This window comes from Stegostoma tigrinum, chromosome 15, assembly GCF_030684315.1.
Source record: "Stegostoma tigrinum isolate sSteTig4 chromosome 15, sSteTig4.hap1, whole genome shotgun sequence".
NCBI classification, from domain to species: Eukaryota; Metazoa; Chordata; class Chondrichthyes; order Orectolobiformes; family Stegostomatidae; genus Stegostoma; species Stegostoma tigrinum.
The window spans coordinates 37,415,207-37,438,585 of NC_081368.1; positions in this window are offsets into that span (position 1 = coordinate 37,415,207).

A 23,379-nucleotide genomic window follows, 5' to 3' on the forward strand; every position below is an offset into this window, starting at 1 on the left:
TTCATACAGTATAGAAGAGGTCCTTCAGCCATTCAACTCAATACCACCAAAAATATACTTACACACATTAGACCCACTTTCCCACGCTAGACCCATAACATTGAACATTATGATATTTCAAGTACTCTTTTAAAGGTTGTAAGGTTTTGTGCCTCAATTCCCCTTCCAGGCACTGCATTCCAGACTATCACCCACTCTAGGTGAAAAAAATATTTTCTCAGGTCCCCTCTAAACCTTTTACATTAAAATTATGCCCCCTTATTATTGACCTTTTGACTAAGGGGAACAGCTGCTTTTTATTCACTCTGTCTTTGTCCCTCAATCCTATATGCCTCTGTCAGGTCACCACTCGAACCCTTGCTGCTCCAAAGAAAACAAACCAAACATATCCAGTTTCTCTTCGTAGTTGAAATGTCCTTTCCCAGGTGACGTGCTGGTGTATCTAAGAAAAGATCTACTGGCTTTGGAGGCAGAGAAGTTTCAAAAAGTTAGTCTTGAGTATGGAGGGACTGTCTTATGAGGAAAGGTTGTATAGATCGGGTTTGTACTCACTGGAGTATAAAAAAATGAGAGGTGACCTTATTGAAACACTCAAGATTCTTAGGGAATTTGACAGGGCAGATTTGGAAGTGTTGACAAGGTAGATATGAGAGAGTCTCGGATCAGAAGGTCTAAACACTAAGTAAAGACTTGACCATTTAAGTTAAAGATTGGAAGGAATTTCTTCTCTCAGAAGATATCAAATCTGTGGAATTCTCGGAGGGTTATAAGGCTGAGCTATAAAGCCACGCTCAAGGCTAATAGACACATTTTTAACCAGTAGGCGAATCAGGGATCATGGGGAAAAGACAAGATATTCATCTTCTGCTGAACAATGAATCAAAAATTATCAGGTAAAAATGGTAAAATTTACCTTCTACTGAATTAAAGCACATATATTGTGATCTGAGTCAAGACTCCAAGGAAAATGAGTTGATAATTATCACTTTATCTGTGATCCCATTCAACGGCAGAGAAGATTCAATATGCGGTAGATTCTACGTCTACTCCTACATCTTATGGTCTCATGATACGAAGTCAAAGCAACACATCATAAATTGAGGTGCAAATGATACAGGGGGGATTTTACTTATGCAGCATATGGTAGTCTCCTAGAACTCACTGCCTATAAGATGGCAGAAGTAAAGGCAGTAAAAGATTGCAAAAGGGGTATAAAATGCAGGGCTACATCTTTGTTTGAGATTAATTTGATGATTGCAAAGCCAACCAGCATATGTTGAACAGGGTGAATGGTCACTTCCTGTGAACTAGCCTCTATGATCGGGATTTTAATTTCTGGGAGAGTCAGAAATGGAGATGGGTGCAATTTGGAAATCTGAAACATGTTGTGCTTTTTGAACAACGTGGCAGGGAGCTGGGAATTTATTTGCTTCCAATTAATGAGCCATTAAATTCTTTGAGGAGCTTGTTAATATTTGGAGATGTTACGGATACAACTTTCAAAACTGAAATCAGCATGGTGCAAATTAGTGGGCTGCTGTGGGGATTAAAGGAATCAAAAGTGAAGGTACTTCTTGATGCTAAAACTTGAGGAACTGGTCAATTTTGCCTCAGATAATGTCCTTTACCTGTCATCTGGCAGTTTGGCCACAGTGTTCATTGAGCTAGCTGGCCTTGTGACATGCTGCCTCCTTTCATCTGTGATGCAATGTCAGGCTCCAATGTGCCTGCTCTCTGCTTTTGCCATTTGTGTTCTGCAAGAGAGTCCTGTCTCCTTATGGGGCTCAGCATGACTAAACAATCTCAGTATCAAGCTCACCTTCTACTTGAATCAGGGCATATATATTGTAGTTTGGGGCCAAGGCCTGGAAACTATCCAAGCATTGGATTCCCAACTCCAAGTCGAAAACTCAGCCTAATCATTTAATCTGGTGGGTAAGATGAATAATGATGGGTCTGACAATCTTTTCCCACTCAATTTCTGTATGTTTGTAAGATCCATACATTCCATACCATTTCTTTATCATTCATGACTTTTTTGTTTAATTTGCAATTCTGCTTGCTACAATTCAGCAATGGAAACAGGACTAAGGTAATCAGTGGTAGTTATATTTTGTGAACATACCAGGTTCTAGCTTTCTTAAGAAAAAAATTTGTTTGTGAAGAGGATTCAGATGAACTTCAGAGAAACGTAAGTTAAGTTTAACTGGGAACAAGGAAGGAAGCAATCTCAACCAAGAAGAGAACTTTAGAATAAATGCCTTACAAACCGAACAAAGCAAGGCCAGTGCTTTTGCTAAGAATACTCAGAACAATGGCTTGGGGTGCGGCACTCAAAGATGACTAATGAATATTGCCTTCTTCCTTTGTAGTTGCTTTTTAGATATGAATCGACACTGACTTATAGTTGTTCATTGTCAACTGTTTCAATTATTTATGATAAAAATTCAATGACCAATAAATTGTCTATTCATAACTGAGATTTGACGAGGTTTTATTTGTTATTAATAGGCCGAAGCAATGTCTTCTCATCAATTTACTGAATGATTGCACATTTTGAAACAATGACCTTTACATTTGCTGTTTATTACTGTGATTTAAAAAAAGTTCAGAGGATATAAATATCCCAGGCAAGGCCACCATTTATTGTCCATCCCTAATTGTTCTTGGGAAGGTAGTCATGTCATCTTCCCACTATGACAGGACTTGAATTTGTGTTTTTCACTCACTTATCCAGTAGCAAAACCATTATGCTGTTACAAGAAGAATTCTTTCTGTTTGGAAAGTTTATTTAAAATCAGAAACTATCATAGAACTTGCAAATTGTTGTGTTTTTTTAATGAGTTTTACTTTTCGGCCTTTGTTAAATATGTAGTCAGCAAGTTGGGATTGGAATGCTTCTTATATTAGGGAACCAAAAGATTAGGAAAATTTTAATTCCACTACTCTAGGCTGCCCTTCAAACCATGTGACATGCCAGACCAGTTAATGTTCTGTGACCCAAATGTTACTTGCTGCTTATTATCACAAGCCTGAATGTTGTCCAGATCTTTAGCATACTGACATGGGCTATTAAGCATCTGAGAAGATGCAAATGGTACTAAACATTGTACTATCATCAATGGACATGCCCGCTCCCAACCGTATAATGGAAGAAAGTTCAATAATGAAGTAACTGGATATGTTTGACCCTAGGATACTAGCCTGAGAAGCTTAGGGATCTTATGGCACAGTGGTAGTATTCCTGCTTCTGAGCCAGTAGGTCTAGGTTCAAGTCCTGCCTGCCCTAGAGCTGTGTAATAATCATTACTGGATTGATTTGAAAGTATCTAGCCTGAGGAACTGCGGCAGCAATTCTTTTAGGCCTTTGATGATTGACCTCTAACAAAATTGGTACACCTCCAAACAGTGGAGAGATTTCCTCCTTATTCCCATTAGCTTCAGTTTTGCAGTTCTATGAAGCCCCAGTGTGTGAAAAACTGCTTTGATATGAATAGCAGTCACTGTCACTTCACCTCTTAAGGAACAGGAATAGGCTCATTTAACCAAATGAACTTGCTGTACCATTCAATGAGATATCTTTACTCCTGGAATCAAACCTTTTCAATGAAGGCCAAAATATCATTTGCTTTCCTAATTGGTCATTGCATGTGCATGCTAATTTTAAGTGAGTCTTGAACACAAACACCCAGGTCTCTTTGGACACCTATGCTTCCCAACATCTCACTGTTTAAGAAATATTCTCTCTGTACATTTTTGTCTACCAAAGCAAGTAACTTTACACTCATTCACATTATATTGCATCTTCCATATTCTAGCCCATTTACTTAGCCTGTCCAAATGGTCTTGAAAGGATCTGGGAAAAATGGGCTGGCAGCAGCTACTTTTGGAAAAGATCTACATAGAAGAGTGGTGAGCCATTTAAAAAATGAAATAGTGAGACTGTAATATCAACATGTTCTTGTAAAGGTGCAAGGTTGTTAGGAGGAGCGACATGTCTGGGGAGATCTAGATGTTGAGGATTGAAAAGAATGGGGTAAGGAATAAAATGGAATCTTATTATATAGTAATGTGGATTAAAAATAGGATAAAAGTATAGAAAATGCAGGCAGTTACTTAAGAGAAAAACTAGGAGAATGAGGAGGGGACCTGAAAGAATACTGATGGGTAAAATAAATGATAATTCAAATGTATTTCTTAAGTTAATTACTAGATTGGAGATAAGAGAAGAACCAGGGAGAGAGTAAGGCCCATTAGCAAACAAAGTGGCAACCTGTATGTGGATCTAGAACACATTTATGAAGTTTTAAATTATAACTTTGGATATGTATTCACCTTTCAGAAGAACAGGGTAGGTATACAAATCAGAAAGAGCAGCTGTGAGAAACCTGAAGATAGTAACATTGAGAGGGAAGAGGTATTAATGGTTCTTGTAGGTTTAAAATTGCACAAATTACTAGGCCTGGATATAATGTATCCTAGATTGCTGAAGGAGGCAAATGAGGTGATTGCAGGCACTTTGACATTAAATTTCATGTCCTCCTGGACACAGGATAGGACAGCTGATATGGTACCTTCAGTCAAAAAGGTTGTTAGGGATAAACTAGGGAAGTACAGAGTATAACATCAGTGTTAGGGAAGAATTTGAAAAAAATTCTGAGGGATGGAATTATCTTCATTTGTATAGACAGGGATTACTTACGGATAATCAGCATGGCTTTGTCAGGAGGAGATAATGTCTGACAAATCTGTTCGAAGTTTTTGAGGTGACCAGAAGTTTAGGTAAGGGTAGAGCAGTTGATGCAGTCTATATTAACCCCAGTAAGGCTTTTGACAAGGTCGAGCATGGCAAACGGGTTAAGAAGACAACAGCTCATTAGATTCACGGCATTTTGATCAATTGGATCCAAAATTGTCGTAGGGGCAGGAAGCAGATGGTACTGGTTTAAGATTGTTTTTGTGAGTGGAAGCCTTGTCCAGTGGTGTTACAAGGTTCAATGTTAGATCCTCTGATGTTAGTTGTGTACATTAATGATTTATACATGAATATAGGATGTTTTATCAGTAAGTTCATTAATGACATGATAATTTGTGTGGTAAATAGAAAGGAGGAAAGCTTGGGGAGCACTAACGAGTATGCAATCAGCAGCAGGACCCTGTGTAGTACTGAGAAACATCAGGATATTCAGGTATGGTGGTTAGGAAACCGTATGGTGTTCATGACTTTATTTGTTAAGTAATACAAGAACTGAGAGGTTATGATGGAGCAACACTTATCATTCGTGGGCCACAGCTGGAGTGCTATGTGCAGTTCTGGTCACCGCACTTTAAGAAGGTTAGGATTGCACTTGTGAGGGTACAGAGGAAATTCACCAGGACGGAGCTTTTCAGCTATGAAGAAAGATTAAATAATGAGGGTTGTTTTCTTTGAAGGTTGATTGGGGAATTATATGGGGCAGGATTTTGTTTTTTTTTTACCTTAGTAAATGAATCAATAACCAGGGAGCACATTTTTAGGTTTAGAGCTTTAAAGGTGATTTAAGGAGATTGTCCAACCAGGGAGTGATAGAACATAGAACATAGAACATTACAGCACAGTACAGGCCCTTTGGCCCTCGATGTTGTGCCGACCTGTCATTTCGATCTCAAGCCTATCTAACCTACACTATTCCATGTACGTCCATATGCTTGTCCAATGACGACTTAAATGTACCTAAAGTTGGCGAATCTACTACCGTTGCAGGCAAAGCGTTCCATTCCCTTACAACTCCCTGAGTAAAGAAACTACCTCTGACGTCTGTCCTATATCTTTCACCCCTCAATTTAAAGCTATGCCCCCTCGTGCTCGCCGTCACCATCCCAGGAAAAAGGCTTTCCCTATCCACCCTATCTAGCCCTCTGATTATTTTATATGTTTCAATTAAGTCACTTCTCAACCTTTTTCTCTCTAATGAAAACAGCCTCAAGTCCCTCAGCCTTTCCTCGTAAGACCTTCCCTCCATACCAGGCAACATCCTAGTAAATCTCCTCTGCACCCTTTCCAAAGCTTCCACATCCTTCTTATAATGCGGTGACCAGAACTGTACACAATACTCCAAGTGTGGCCGCACCAGAGTTTTGTACAGCTTCACCATAACCTCTTGGTTCCGGAACTCGATCCCTGTATTAATAAAAGCTAAAACACTGTATGCCTTCTTAACAGCCCTGTCAACCTGGGTGGCAACTTTCAAGGACCTGTGTACATGGACACCGAGATCTCTCTGCTCATCTACACTGCTAAGAATCTTACCATTAGCCCTGTACTTTGCCTTCCAGTTGCTCCTACCAAAGTGCATCACCTCACACTTGTCTGCATTAAACTCCATTTGCCACCTCTCAGTTCAGCTCTGCAGCTTATCTATGTCTCTCTGCAAACTACAGCATCCTTCGTCATTATCCACAACTCCACCGACCTTAGTGTCGTCTGCAAATTTACTAACCCATCCTTCTACGCCCTCATCCAGGTCATTTATGAAAATGACAAACAGCAGTGGACCCAACACCGACCCTTGCGGTACACCACTAGTAACTGGTATCCAGGATGAACATTTCCCATCAACTACCACCCTCTGTCTTCTTTCAGCAAGCCAATTTCCGATCCAAACTGCTATATCTCCCACAATTCCATTCCTCCACATTTTGTACAATAGCCTATTGTGGGGAACTTTATCGAACGCCTTGCTGAAATCCATATACACCACATCAACCGGTTTACTCACATCTACCTGTTTGGTCACCTTCTCAAAGAACTCGCTAAGGTTTGTAAGGCACGACCTTCCCTTCTCACTGTTTGTAAAGACAAGAAGCAGGAACCATGACAATACTGAAGAAGTATCGAGATGAGCACTCGAAACACCACAACATAAAAGAATTCAGGCCTAGTACTGGGAAATGGTATTAAATTAGATAGGTGCTAAGAAATGATGGGCCAAAGGTCCTTTATCTATGCTGTAATACTCGATGACTCGATGGCTTTTTTTTTGTACATGTTTAGACCAAGGCTGTAGTGAGGTCAGGAGCTGAGTAGCCCTAGGTGATGTCAAACTGAGCATCAATGAGAAAGTTATTGCTGAGTAAGTGTTACTTGGTCATATTGTCCTTCCACCATTTGCTGATAATCAAGACTAGACTGATAGAGTTGGCTTGGATTGTCCAGTTTTTTTCTGTGATCAGGACATAACTGGGCAATTTTCCACAATGCAGGGTAGATGCTAGTGTTGTAGCTGTACTGGAACAGCTAAGGCATGTGCTTAGAATTGGATCAATACGGCACAGGAAACAAATACTGGGACAAAATCCAGATCCAGTGTGTTTCCAATAGAAGAATAAACTGTAAGTATCAGTAGAGATCCCTAATTGGGCTTCCTTTTGGGGGTTAAGTCTGTAAATAATGCCAGGGTCACCTGAAGACTTAATCAGACACTTGTACTATACTGCCTAATGGTACAATGGTTGCAAGGGCAGACGAAGGTGCCCAATCAATAATCAGTAACCATATAGATCCCATAAAGCTAAATTTCAAAACTAATCCATAGCTAATTAAATTGGAGGCCAAACATCAACACAACCAAACTGAATAGCTGACTAATCCTGGGCTGCTTCTTTGGGAATAACCACTTGGTGATCTTGAATTATACCAGTTTCTTTGGTTTCTTTGGTTACCACTTGTAAGTTGCTTCAGGCTCGGAAAACCTCGAGTATGGAAATTACCTATTTCCTGAATTTTTTAATCTGCCCTCAGGGCACATGAGATAGCAAAGCTACATTTATTGCCATCCTAGTGGCCTGAGAAAATGGTGGTAAGCCTTCTGCACAAAATGCTACAATCTTTGTTCTGATAATGCTTGCAGAATAGTGCTGGATAAGGAGCTCCAGATCTTTGACTAGGTGAAGATAAAGGAACAATGATGTATGTCCAAGTCAGGATGCTGCGTGACATACAATGGGAGTTTGGAGGTGATTCCCATGATCTTGTGCTTTTGCTTTTTGGCAGTAGACATCACAAAGCTCGGAAATGCTGTCAAACTACACTTGGTGAGTTACTGTGCAGTACATCCTGTAGATAAATCATTTGCAGAGACTGCGTGAAAGCATGGGAGAGAACAGATATTGAATTCATTGATGCGTGTTTATCATGCAGACTGACCTGGATATGTCATGTTTCTTGAGAGTTGTTCTGGTTGTATCATTCAAGCACGCAGTGAGTTTTCCATTATACTGTCAGTCTAAGATTTGTACATGTCAAAAGGTGTTCAGGGATTAGGAGGCAAGGCACTTGTCCCAATCACCCAGCCTCTACTCTTTCCTTGTAGGCATCATAGGCCCAGATATTCTGAGGACCAAATAGTCATTGGAGCACCGAAGACTGGGGTTATGCCTTGGAATCTTACACACCCAGTAGAGTCCTGTGCTGAGAGAGTGGATATTCTGATGGGCATTTCCCTTATGTCTGGAACATCGGAAATAACTTATTAAAATCAGAAAATCTGGGGGGCTCTGCTTCAGTTAAACCAATAGATACTCAGGAAACAGGTTACAGAATTAAAAACTTAGCCCACTTCCTGGGCAACTATTAAATTGACCTCACTCATCATTTGCACCTCCCACTAGACCTTCTCCGAACCCATATCCACTGGATCCCCTGACAACCATCTCCCCATCAGATCCCCCAGCTTGGCACAATTCCATCACCCCAACCCTGGGACCTGGCGTGATCCTGGCTGGACCTGACCTCCATTCTTTATGATGGATCCCAACACTACCCATCCAACTCTAACCACGGCATGTGACAACACCTCCTTCCAGAACTGATATTTCCCTCCCTGCTAGACCCACTAATCCACCTTGATGGACACAACACACATGCCTTGCCAGACCCAACAAACCCCACCTCTCTCACTGGGCCTATAATCTCAATTTCCAGACTCAACAACACTTCCTCTCCCACCTGGAGCCCTGCATTCCCTCTCAGACCTGACACCGCCCTTACAACCTGACTCCACACTCATGCCTCCATCCCCCTACCTCCTCCCCTGATTGGACCCAATACACTTACCCCACCCAACCTCCCATATCCACTTCCCTGCCATCTGATACACTTCCCATCGCCATTCCCCCACTGTCTGTACACGACCCCAGGTGTGATCATCACGACCCTGGTGACAACCCCTTTGCCATGATCCTGGATCTGAACACCTCTTACATCCCTAGTCCTGACACCTCTCAGCTGTCAGTAGTCTGACATGAGCCCAGATGACAGCCATCTTGATGACAATCCATCCCCCCATCCCACAACTGATTCTGACCACCTCCCCTGCTGCCAGACCTGATATGCCAACCAGCCTGATCTACCATAAGCACTATATCACTTACCTGGCATCCTCTCCACCTGGCTCTCAACGCACACGTTACCAGGGGATCCTGTCAATTGCAACCTTTCCCAACCAACATCCAAATCATCTGGCACCTTGGCTTCCCAGCAGCTTACCCAGGTGGCACCCTGCTGCGTTATCCAAGAGCCAATATAACCCCATATTTATCTATGACGTAACTTTTTACAAGAGTTGTCAGAGTGTTTGGATGTTTAAATCACAGAACATGACACACTGACTGATGCAAAACGTGGTTTGCTTTCATTTTGTCTGACTTACTTGTACTACAAGGCAACTGTATTGATTTTAAATTTTTGATGGAATTGGGATTGTAATTGCTAGCTGGGCATACAGCGTTCAGTCCTAATGGAAAAGAAGGAATGGAATGGTGGCCTGACTGTGATTGCCACTCCTTGGCATACCGACCCTATCAAATATTTACAGCATTCTTGAATGATGCAATGTTGCTCCCTTCCAGGCTATCATCTTGGACTTGAGTCTTGCAGATACGTTGAACTATCTGGATGTAAGTCACTCATCCCGTATTCCACTTGGAGTTTGGAGTTATGGTCTTAATACGAAATAAAAACTGAAAGAACCATGGATGCTATAAATTAGAAACCAAAACAGAAATTGCTGGGAAAGCTCAACAGGTCTGGCAGCACCTGTGGAGAGAAATCAGAGTTAATGTTTCAGGTCGAGTGACCCCTCGTCAGAGCTGAGGAAAAGAAACTGAACCCAAAATGTTAACTCTGATTTCTGTTTATGGAGGCTGCCAGACCTACTGGGCTTTTCCAGCAATTTCTGCTTTTGTTTATGGTCTTAGTATGGTTGGTCCAGTTAATTTTCAGTTCAGTAATGATCTCTAAGATATTTATGGCAAGAATTTCAGTCGTGATATTTTTGAAAGGCATGTACAGGGATAATGGGTTTGGCAAGGAATTGACATTCATTCTTTGAACATAGAAATTTCCTAACGTTTATGGGCTGTTTTCCAGTCCAGGGATGAATATATTCAAGTACTGTTGTAGGCGTTTACAGGCTGTTTCTTCATCCGCTGTGTACAAATATATGTGAATACTGCTGAATTCTCAGCAGTATTGAAGCAGTTCATTGAAGCAGAGTTTTTTTTTGTTATTCCTCATGGACTGTTGCTGTTACTGAGAAAACCCACACTTGTTGCCCTTCCCTAATTGCCCTTGAACTGCCTGGTCAGCCATTTTAGAGGGCACTTGTGAGTCAACAACATCGCTGTGGGTCTGGAGTCACCTCTTCAGCAGATCAAGTAAAGATAGCAGATTTCCTTCTTCAAAATACATCAATAAACACAATGGGTTTTTACAACTAATAATAAATTCGTGGGACTAGGACTGAGAGTAGATATCAATTCCATACATTATATCAATCAATTGAATATTAATCTTACCAGCTCTCACAGTGGGAATTGAACACAATGATTATCCAGGTGTCTGGATTATGTTAACATTAGCATTCTATCATAATTTCCACTTTACAAGGCCAGCAATTATGTCAATTTTACCAGAATGTTGTGAGTCAGAATGAGCAGGTACTTGACATTCTGACTCTGGCTGGATTCCTTCATCTGCAAGACACCATTGACTGTACACATATGCCAATATTGAGGCCCCTAGAACAATGAAGAGTGTGAACTACAAGGATTTCCACTCTATCAGTTTATTGCTGATGCACAACACAAAAGACAGTGTTTATTGTAAGACTATGCAAGATTTTTGGGCAGTTGCCATGATGCTTCTGACTTCTGCAATCCAAACTCTCTGGTAATTTTCCAGCTGGAAGAAGGTTTAAAAGGTCACTGCTCAAAACTATGGATAACTAACTCTAATCTGGCTCTTTATTATGATCAGAAACGCTAACGCTGAAATCCAATAGCACGACCATGAATATCAACATCAAGTGTGTGATTAAACAGACTAATGATATAATGTAAATGTGCTTCAGGTCCCCGAACAGATCTCGAGGGTTCCTTTGGTACACACTAACCAGTGATCTGGTGTAATCTACTAACCACATGTTTCCATTTTTTCATTCAAAATAAATTAATACAATTTCCTCTTAATCTAATTAATATTATCCCTCTTACTGTCCTTTTCCAGTAATTTGTACCACAATTATGGATGAAATCGTTGCTCTTGAATTCTTTATCTTGACTTTTCAAAAGGACCTCTTTTTAGATTTCAACTATCTGCCCTTGTGAGCAACTTGCTTGAATTAGTCTGCTGCCCATTATAAATGGCACGAACACTCAGCTTCAGTTCAGAGAGAAAATCCATGTCAAATAGATTTATGTCAAGTAATGGACTCTCATCCTCATTATGGTGGAAATTAAGAGTGATTACTTTGCAATTCTGGTCTGTGGTTAAGATGAAATATATGTGTAGGAAAATAATCTATTAAAAGGGTAGCTGGTGATCCAGTGCTGGGATCTGTCGCAGGGTATTAACTGGCAGAGTCCTGACAGACTTGAATTCACCCACAACAAATTCAATTAGCTCTGTTGAGATTAATTCCAGTTAACATCGTTTGTAGTCTTTAGAAAGGGTTGCCTGCTAAATCAATGAGTTCATGATGGCCCAGAGGAACAAGTACAACACTGGACACTGACATGATTATTTAATGTAGGTTGAATAAAATAAGCATTGTCTCTTCAACAAGAAAGGAAAATCCCCCAAACATCTAATGTGTGTCAATTACCAGGGGTACCAGTACCTATAGTTCTTTGACGCAGTCGGTCTCAGCAAATATTGATGACGCACATATGAAGGAAGTGAAACCATTGTAATGTGGGGAAGGCACCTGTGTCACCTTTGTGCTCTTGAGTATTAAGTTATTGGCAATATAGTTGAGCTGGAAAGTTGTGGCAATGACACAGTGACTCCCTGTACGACCAGACGCATCTTTTAGAGCTCCCCCAGGTGATGCTGCTGGATCAGCTTCTGGTGAGTTTCAACATTGAAAAGCTTCCCCTGCAGCAAAACCATGTGCCTAATGTTCACTGATGGCAATTTAAATTTTAATTGTAAAGTGTGGGAATCAGCAAAAAGCAAGGGAGCAGAAATGGTGTCTTCTGGCTATTCTTTCTGGAATGGTGTTCCACAGTTAAAATCCATATTAATTCAACAGAATTGAATGCCCTACAATATGTATGTGGCTCAATGGTGTCTCCAGGTAGCCGGATGTTCCTAATTCCCATTGCTGACAATCAGAGGCACCATATCTCTAATTATTTCCATTACCTTTGTCTCTGTAGTTATGAACTGCATGCACCATGGAGGAGCCCAGCCTTTTTCCCTGGTGCTCAATGGATTCTAGACTTTAGAAGAGGAAGGACATTATCAATTAGCATAATGGTATGTTTTCATCTGATAAATGGAATGTATTTGGTGACGGTGGCTTTGAGTGAGAAACATTAACATTGTAGAAGGGTAAGGATGAGTCGGAGAAGTGGATTGATAGTGAATACATGAGAAACTGTAGAGGGTGAAATTTGGGTGCAACTACAAAACAAGTATAGGTGAACAGACTAAGCTCGAGAAAGAAGGGTGACAGGGTAGCGTACAGCAGGATGTAGGCAAATTTGCCATTGTGCTCACCTTTCCCTACCTCCCTAGATCATGCAATTAATCCAAGACCGTGCAACAAGAATTCTGTGCTGACCTCATCTCCCACCCCCAGTCGCGCTTTCTTTTACTCAGTAACAAATTTCTTCCTGTGCTTGCTAAGAGTGAGTATTTTTCTGCCACTTTTTACAGCCCACAGCAGCATCTTCATGCCAGAGTGACTGAGATGATGCACAGTGTTTGTCCACTTGGATTTAATTCTGACATTTTCAGTTCTGTGACATCCATTTCTCTCTCCTTCAACTTGCACATTTGGAATGTACTTTAAATGTTTGCAGGCATCACCTATTTTATATCACTAATATTTTCTTCAAAGATTGTAAAGCTATTCCATAAGTTCAAATAGTAATCAATGTTAACATTCTTCATTATGTTGTATCATACAAGAATCAGTTTTGAAATGAGATAATCCAGTCATTCATTCTGCTTTAGTCCATTGATGAGTCTACGTTCAAGATTTAATCAGCTTATTTGCTGCTTTTTTCACTGATCCAAATTGAACTACTTCTGCTGAATTAGGAATTGATCCAATTCCTTTTGAGCCATTTTTCACTGGCCCAATTAAAGTCATAGGCTCACAATCAAGAAGATCTTTTCTTCTTTTGAGCTTGCTGCTGCTTCAATGTATAATTACGTGCTCTGTTTTCATTGTTCATGTTGTTCACCAAAATAAATTCTTGGCCTCCTTCTTTTCATTTCGCATCTTTTTTTGGTCATTTCAGGTTCTATCCTTCCACTTTCTAAAATTACAGTATGGCTCCATTTTCATCAGAACCATAATGGTGGCTTGTGTAAATATTTCATCCAAAGAGAAACAGGAATATCTGGTAGTTATGCCACTGCTGTAAGAGCTGGATACACTTTTGAGCCAAGGACTAAATGACACCACATAACCAGCAATCATGAGCACTCCAAGCAGCATGCTAACCTAAGAATGTGTTGTTTTAACACTGCAAGTTATCACTTTGCCTGTATTTAAATTTGTTTGAGATTTTTAAATAAATTAAACCTACATCACTTACCAAGCTAGTGTGAGAGTAGTAATTTTGAGTTTAGCAAAACGACGTAAGAATATGCCCTGGTGATTAGCAGTGACTTGTCCGAAAAAACAAAGAAAGTGATGTGAACTTGAAAACCCCAGGAAAACAAAAGTATCAGGCAAGATTTGGAGCAATGCAGCAGTTATTTATGCCAGAAAGTCAGAAGGAAATCATTATATAAATAGTGCTGGTTGATTTCGAGCTGACCAAATTGGTGGTTTGTGTAAGTGGCAACTTGGTTCTGGTTTAGCTTACAGAATGTGCAGATCATTTAAGAAAACCTCTAATGTATCTAATGCATAAACAGAAAAGAAAATGCAGAAGAACTTGGCAGAGAATGAGGTAAGATTGATCAGTTAAACTGCCTTTACTTCAATGCAACAGGCCTGATCAGGCCTAAGCCAGATGTATTTAGGGCATGGTAAAGAACATGGTACTGGGTCTGAGGACCTGTTATAGCTGAAACTTGGCTCAGGGATGGACAGGACTGGCAGCTAAATGTTCCAGGGTATAGACATTATAAGAAGGATAGAAAGAGAGGTATGAGATGTAGGGAAGTGGTTTTTCTGGCTCGGGATAACATTACAGCTGTACTTAGGGAGGATATTTCTGGGAAATCATCCAGTGAAGTTATATAGGTGGAACTGACAAATTAGAAAGGGATGATCACCTTGTTGGGATTGTATTATAGGCCCCAAATAGTCAGCAGGAGATTGAGAAACAAATATGTAAGGAGATCTCAGATATCTGTGAGAATAAAGGGTTGTAATGGTCGGGGATTTTAACTTTCCAAACATAGACTGGAACTGTCAAAGTGTTAAGGGCTATGTAGGGGAGGAATTTATTAAGTATGTACAAGAAAAACTTCTTATTCAATGTGGATACGGATACACCTACTAGAGAAGGAGGAATACTTGCCTTTCTGTTGCAAAATAAGGCAGGGCAAGTCACAGCGGTGACAGAGGCAGAACTTTGGAGCAAGTGATCTTAATTCTATTTGTTTTAAATAGTTATCGAAAAGGGTAGAACCGATCAAACATTAAAGTTCTAAATTGGAATAAGGCCAATGTTGATGGTTTTAAAGGAACTTTCAAGAATTGATTGGGGGAGGCCATTCATAGGTAAATGGGCTGTCAGAAGTGGGAGGCCTCTAAAAATGAGATAATGAGAGTTCAGACACAGTATGTTCCTGTTAGTGTGAAGAGCATGGTTATAGGTAGAGGGAATGTTGGATGATAAGCAAAATTGAGGCTCTGATCAAGGGAAAGAAGATGACATATATCACATATACACAGTTGAGTTTGAGTGAATACATAGAGAAGTATACAAAACATGAGATAGCTTTGGCAAATAGAGTTAAGAGAACTCCAAGGATATTCTATAAATACATCAAGGGCAAAAGGTTAACTAGGGAAAAAATAGGATCCTTTAAAGATAAATGTGGTCATCTACATGTGGCCCCACAGGAGATGGGAGAGAGATTAAATAAGTATTTTGTGTCAGTATTAATTTGGAGAAGGACATGGAATCTAGTGAACTTAGGGAAGTAAATAGTGATGTCTTGAAAAGCGTCCATATTACAGAAGTGGAGGTGCTGGAAGTCTTAAAATGTTTAAAGGTAGATAAGTCCCTGGGACCTGATTAGGTTTTCCCAAAGCTTTGTGGGAAGCCAGAAGAGAGATTGCTGGGCCTTTTGCTGAGATATTTGTATCATCAACAGCCATGGGTGAGGTGCCAGAAGACTGAATGTTGGCTAATATGGTGCCACTATTTTAAAAAGACTGTAAGAGAAAGCCAGACATTTATAGACTAGTGACACTGACATCATTGTTGGGTAGGTTGTTGAAGGGGATTCTGAAGAGCACAATTTACATGCATTTGGAAAGGCAAGGACTGATTAGGGAGTTTCTTGAAAGTGGAGTTGCAGATAGACAGGGTGGTGAGACAAGATAGCTTTGTGTGTTGGAAATCATGTCTCACTAACTTATTTAGTTTTGTTTTGAAGAGGGGACAAAGAAGATTAGCAGGATAGCATGGGAGACATTATCTGTATTGACTTCAGAAAAGCATTCAACAAAGTTCTGCATAGTAGATTAGTTAGTAAGTTCAGATCACATGGGACCCAGAGGGAGCTAGCCAACTGGGCACAATTTGGGTTGAAGGTAGGAAACAGAAAATGGTGGCAAAAGGTTACTTTACAGACTGGAGACCTGTGACTGTCAGTGTGCCACACGGATCAGCGTTGGGCCCATTGCTTTTCATCATTTATATAAATGATTTGGATATAGATAAAGCATGGTTAGTAAGTTTGCAAATGACACTAAAATAGGTAGTACAGTGGGCAGTGAAGAAGATTGCCTCAGATTACAAAGGACCTTGATCAGATGGGCCAATGGGCCAAGAAAGGTAGATAGAGCTTAATTTAGATTAGCATGGGGTGTTGCATTTTGGTAAGACAAAAAAGGGCATGGCTCATACAGTTAAGGGTAGGACCCTGGGAAGTGTGTCGAACAAAGACACCTTGGGGTACAGGTTCCTAGTTTCTTGAAAGTGGAATTGCAGATAGACAGGGTGGTGAGAAAGGCTTTTGGCACACTTGCCTTTATTGATCAGGACATTGAGCACAGGAATTGGGATGTCATGTTATGGCTGTACAGGAAATTGGTGAAGCCACTTTTAGAATACTATGTACAATTCTGGTCGACCTTCTATAGGAAGAATGCTGTTAAACTTTAGATGGTGCAGGAAATATTTACAAGGGTGTTGCTGGGACTAGAGGATTTGAGTTATAGGGAGAGGCTGAAAAGATTGGAATTTGTTACTCTGGAGAATTAAGAGGCTGAGGGGTGGCCTTAGATAGGTTTGTAAATTCATGAAGGGCATGGATATGGTGAATAACCAAGGTCTTTAGGGAGAGAGAGCCTAAAACTGGAGGACATAGGTTTAAGGTGAGAGGGGAAAGATTTAAAAAGGACCTGAGGGGAAATATTCTCATGAAGAGGGTGGTGAATGTATGGAACAAGCTGCTAGAGGAAGTGGTGGAGACAGTTAAAATTATAACATTTAAAAGGCATCTGGATGGGTGTATAAATTGGAAATGTATAGAAGGATGTGGGCCAAATGCTGGCAAATAGGACTAGGTCAAATGGGAATATCTGGTCAGCATGGATGAGTTGGACCGGAAAGTCTGTTTCAGTGTTAAATGACTCTGTGATTATAACAGTGCTGCGAAGTTGGGTAGAATATTTGTGGATTGGGAGACAGGACATTAGAATTTGGCACTTGTAAAATATTGATGTTTGTAAAATGTTCGCGGGGAAAGCAATATGTGGTCCCATTGAAAAATGATGTGCTTTTTTGATGCTGAAGAGATTCAAAAAGGATGCCTGCGGGTGGCAACTCATGAGTTTGCAGGTGCAGAGAAAGACCTGATCTGAAACATTTGTATCAAAGGTCCACAGAGTTGGCAGGTCAAGCAGCAGTTTTGTTTCGTTACCAAGACACATGTTTTGAATTTAGCCAATTAGTTTGAACTAGGCACTTAGATACCAATAACCAACTAAATTTAAACATGATGTTTTTGACAACATAGAGCCAAGACTATTGTAGGAAATTGTTACGTGATCAAGGGTACAAAAGTATAGTTGGACAAAGGCAGGAAAGTGAACTGCCATCTGCCAGAGTTAATAGCTTTCAGCTCTCAAGATGAATCACTAGTGCTCACAGCCTTACCTAAGCTTTAGAGGTAGCGACATCTAAATCAAAGGTACGTATGGCATAACGTCCTGACAAAAGAATCGAAGGAGAAGGCATTCCTGACAAAACATTCAATGGAGAATGCACAGAACATTCCAGAAGACAAGTAACCTGGCTATAGTTTTGAGACACGAAACTTTTAAAAAATTGTATTTTGTATAAGTGGAACTTGTATTTATTGGAACAGCATACTATTAGAATCTTGTTTTATTCAGGAATAGTTAGTAGTTAGAAGGGATTCATTCAGTTTGTTAACAATTTAGTTAATTTGTTCATTGTTAAAGTTAGATAAATAAATTGTTACTTGTTCATTGCAAAGTGAGTACCACCAGAAGTAGCCACTAGAAGTTGTTCAAAGGCAGTTTACACCACTTTTCTCACTCTTTTTACAGATTATAGGGCAAGGTGCTCCTCTTCGAGTGTTTCAGTTTTAGTTCTCAGGGGTAGTGGGGCGCCTTATAACAAACATAAAAACTTCAGGCACATCCAAGAACAGCACAAGGAAGGAAGAATGAGAAAAAAGGAAAAGAAATATTACTGAATCTCCATAGGGAATAGGGTTATCGTCTTGCTCCTGTAAATCTCCAAAACATTGATAATATTTGCAGGAGACAGGAACACTGGATGCATGACAAACAAATTGTCTGGCATAAATTACAAGTCCACAGATACCCTGTGTGAATTCAAGCTTTTCAAGCAAAGAATGCAGCTATACTTTTCAGGTTTGAAAATTGCAGAACTAAATAAGCGAGTAGTGAGGTGAGGAGGGGGTGTCTGCTCAGTCTTTGTAACTTGCTCTCAGCCAATCACATCAAATATTTTAATTTCTGAATATTCTGAAGAAGGGTCTCTGGGTCTGAAGCATTAACTCTGCTTTCTCTTCACAAATGCTGCCAGGCCTTTTGAGCTTTTGCAGCAATTTTGGTTTTCAGGTCTGACTTCCAGCATCTGCATTCTTGGGGGTGTTTTGGGGCTCAAATCCTGTTTTGGAGGAACATCTAAACTTGCTCCCTGTTTTTAGCCTACACTTATCCTTTCTCTATATAATGTGTTCAGACTTATGTTTTTACAAATTTGATTGCCAGGAGTTCTGGGGAATGTGCTGGAACTAAGGTGATCTTAATGTAAAATTGCATGACCTGCATCCTGCACTTTAGTCTCATTTGACTTTACATCAAGCTGACAGACTATTTGAGATTTGAAACTGGTTGTCTTCCTTCAATATCCCAATAGACAGCATTTGTTTTAACCTCGTTAGTATGCCCCTGGCCTCGACCATCTTTTGTCTGCTATAGGATATATTTTCTTCCATTTTATCTTTGTTTTGGGAATACATTATTCTCTAACCTGTACCACATTGTTAGAAACACTACTGTAATCAGGTTCAGCTACTGCTACACAACTTACAGCTCTTCCACTACATAAGTCTACACCTTCACCTTCTCCTCGCCTGTCTATGAACTTAATTGGTCCCACTATAATTTTACCAGCAATGCATCTACATCCATATCTCTGCTTTTGTTTGTCATCTTACTGTCACCTTTCCTGGCCTTTTCTTGCCTTCATTTCTGAATAATAGCCTCACTCTAATCTTGACCTATTCTAATATGGTTCACCTGCCCTCAGATCACTTAATTCAAATGGATTTTGAACATCCCAAACCTTACAGATTTTACTATGTGCTATGGGGGTCTGAGCCTCTTTCAGTATCCAGCCTTTTAGCCACTTTTTATTGGTTTCTCCAGTCTTTCTGGATTGCCCTTTTCTGTTTGAATGGTATGCCTTGCTACCAGTGAGTCCAAAAATGGATAAAAACTGAAAGATATGTGTATAAGTCTCTTTGGAAGGCTTGTGAAAAGTAGATAGTGGAATGTTGATAATTGAACAATTGATTTTGGGATTGTTAGCTTTTGCAAGTTAGTTAAAACTTTATTGTCCTTTTTACACCTGGAAGCATTAATATGATGGTTTTGTTGAAAGCACTAAGGGAGAGAGCCCTCCTGTTGTCCTTTCTCCTTTTTACTGGCATGTTAGCTAGCTAGATTATAGCACACAGTTAGGGATAGAATTGCCTGACACTGTATGATGTGAAAGGTTGCCATTTGTTAGCCCAAACCTGGATAGTGTCCAAATCCCATTATCTCTGATCACAATTAGTGTCCAAATCTTGTTGCAATTTTACCACCAAAACCCAATACAGTTCATAGATGTGCAAATAAGTTAAATATATAGGTAGATATGATTTTCTTTTAAATTTGCTCATGGGACGTGGTGATTGCTGGCTGACCAGCATTCATTGTCCATCCTGATTACCCTTCAGAAGGTGGTCGTGAGCTGCTTTCTTGAGCTACTGCTGTCCAGGTGCTGTAGGTTGACCCACAAAGCTCTTAGGGAGGGAATTACAGGCTTTTGACTCAGTGACATTGAAGAAACAACAATATATCTAGAAGTCAGAATGACGAGTGGCTTGAAGGTGGTGGAAGTCCCCTGATAATCAATGGCATTACCAACGGCACAAACAGTCCTGTCAACTCTGTAAAGTCCTCCTTTTTAACATCTTGTGCCAAAATTAGAAGAGCTTTCTCACCGACTTGTCAAGCAATGCCCTGACATAGTCATACTTACAAAATCATACCTTTACAGATAATGTCCTAGACGCCATCATCATCATCATTCCCAGGCATGTCCTGTCCAACTGGCAGGACAGACCCTGCAGAGGTGAAAGCACAGTTATATGCAGTTTGGAAGGAGTTCCCCTGGGAGCGCTCAACATTGTCTCAGGGCCTTATGGTATCTCATGGCATCAGGTTAAACATGGGCAAGGAAGCATCCAGTGTTGCTGGCTTAAAATCCTGGAACTCCCTTCTTATCAGCATTGTGGTGAACCGACATCAAATTAACTTCAGTACTTGAAGAAGACAGCTCACCTTCCTGAGAATAACGAGGGATAGGAACAAAATACTAGCCCTGCCAAAGAAACCCAGTCTACCAGAACAACATTTTTTTTACATCTGAAAGAAGAAGAGAATGAAGATGACAGACGATAGACATGCCAATGCAAAGCAGCTTAATTAATTCGTAGGGTAAAAGGCAAGAGTCATACAATCTACCCAGAGAATCTGGTTATCTATAGAACCATACAGAGTGTGCAGCAAGTCTAAATCACATGGACCCACAACAGTTTATAAAGCACCTGTGCAACTTTAATGAGAGTTAAAAATCTGACTATTAACTCAGCCTGCACCTTGCCCAGTCACTCTCAACATGCGAAGAAACAAAAACTCAGTGAACTGTAAAGTAGTCCAGCTGTGCACAGATAACATATAGAAGATAGGCTTAGGTAATGAAGGTGTGGAAGATCATCATAGCAACAACCAGCAATATCACGGAAGAGAACAGCACAAATTGAAGTCAAGAACAAGAGTGAAGTGTCAATTTCAGTAAATTATAACAACATGGGATCAAGAAAGATTGTCAATCACCTCTTCATTTGACCGAATATAGTTTGGCAACGACGCAATATTTAAATATTTTTACTCAATGCATACAAGTTTTATCTTCAAAGAAGAGGATGATGCATCACTGCTTTAAGAGCTGCATATGTTAATAAACAAGGAAGAGGATGGCATTGCATGGCCAACAACCATGAGCCAAACAGCAGCATGAGAGATCAGGGTCATTTATATAGTTTGTTCCGTAACGGTGGTTACCAGGTTTTATTTCAAGTAAATTTGCTTGAGACTTCCAAGTAAATTGAACGTATGCTACTTACCAATCCAGCATAAAACTGATAGATTTGTGTTAATGAACACAATACAGGAATATTACAATTGGTAGTGCACGGGAAACCCAGAAGCCTGTTTTCCCTTAATCATTTGTCGTTTTAACTCCACAAGTTCCATACCTATGGGTGAGCTTTCTTGAAAATGTTTGCTTCCAGTTTAGGGAGAAATCACAGGAGAACGTGACACTGGACCAGAAAGCTGCAAATGCTAACTACGGGATAGGAGTTCCAACCCAAAGGTGGCAAAGTTCTTTTTTTGAGTGGTGTCTGATCCATTTGTGGTGTACAATCTTGGGATGGGGATGACAAATCTTTGTAAAGGGATCCAGTCTATGAGCCTGGGGTGGGGTGATTCGAGTGTCTGATTCAGAACTGCAGTGCAGTAGACTTCTCCACAGAAAGGGTGTGATCCCAGAGGAAAATCTAATTCAATGTCCTGTTGAAGATGAGCTGGTAGAGAAGGGAAAAGTCAGTCTATTGAAAATGGTGACCTAAGGGTTTGGAAACTAGAGGTAAATATGTTTGGATGCCTCCAGGGAGAAATTTGAAGCCTGGGTAATAGTGATGTCAGAGATTTTAGAGTAGATTTGGACACTTCAGGGTAAAGGTTCGAGGTTAGTGGGGGATCAGAAGAGTGGACAGAAGTTTCTGTTCGTGGGAGGTTGACAAGGCAGGTACATTGGATCCATAGGGCAAGTGAAAATACACTTTCCTTTGGAATCCAACACTCCCTTAACCAGCCATTTCTCTGACCCTTCGAAAACCTAATGGTCAGAGTTAAATTTGAAATAGTGCATAAATTCCAGGCACACTATCTTAGTGTAATAGTTCATCATTAATCTACCTCTAGATGAAAATTGTTTCCCCCTCCTCTGCCCTAGCTCCCCTTCCAGTTCAGACTTTGATAGAATTGAGAGTGACTGGGCAAGATGTAGGCTGAGTTAGAAATCCGATTTTTAACTCTAGTACTCCCACATAATTGACATTTTATTTTTGGGACAATCTCCCAAAAATACTTCCGAAGCTAGAACTTTCCGCAAATGTTGTCCATTTATGGAATTATGTCAAATGTTGGACAATGTGTTATACATGTTGCAAATATGAGCTGGGAGGGTGCTGTCAGTATTGGTTGCAAATGGTTGAAAAAATATTCACCAGTCTTTTCTGTGTAAAGTCTGTATAACTTGACAACACATCGCAATCTCTTCGCGTGCAGTGTAAATTGGTTTTCCCCTTAAACTGATACTGTCATAAATTGTTCTCATGAGTACAAGGCAAAAAGCTTTCGAGACATAGAGTGATGTAGCGCAGAAACAAATCTTTCAATCCTTGCTGTCCATAATCCTAAACTAAACTAGTCCATGAACTCGGCCCATATCCTTCTGAACATTTCTTATTCATATACTTACCAGCATGTCTTATAAACATTGTTACTGTACCCACATCCATCACTTCCTCTGGAAGTTCATTCCATGCACAATGCACTCTCTCTGTAAAAAAAGAATTGCCCCTCGTGTCTTTTGAATCTTTTTCTCCTCACTTTAATAATCTGCCTCCTAGTCTTGAAATCCCCCATCCGAGGGAAAAATACACCTGCCATTCACCCTTTCTATACCCATCATAATTTTATAAACTTCTATAAGGTCATCTCTCAACCCCCTACTTTCCAGTGAAGAAAGTGTTGAACTATCCAGCCTGTCTTCATTTCTCAAAACCTCCATTCCTGGCGA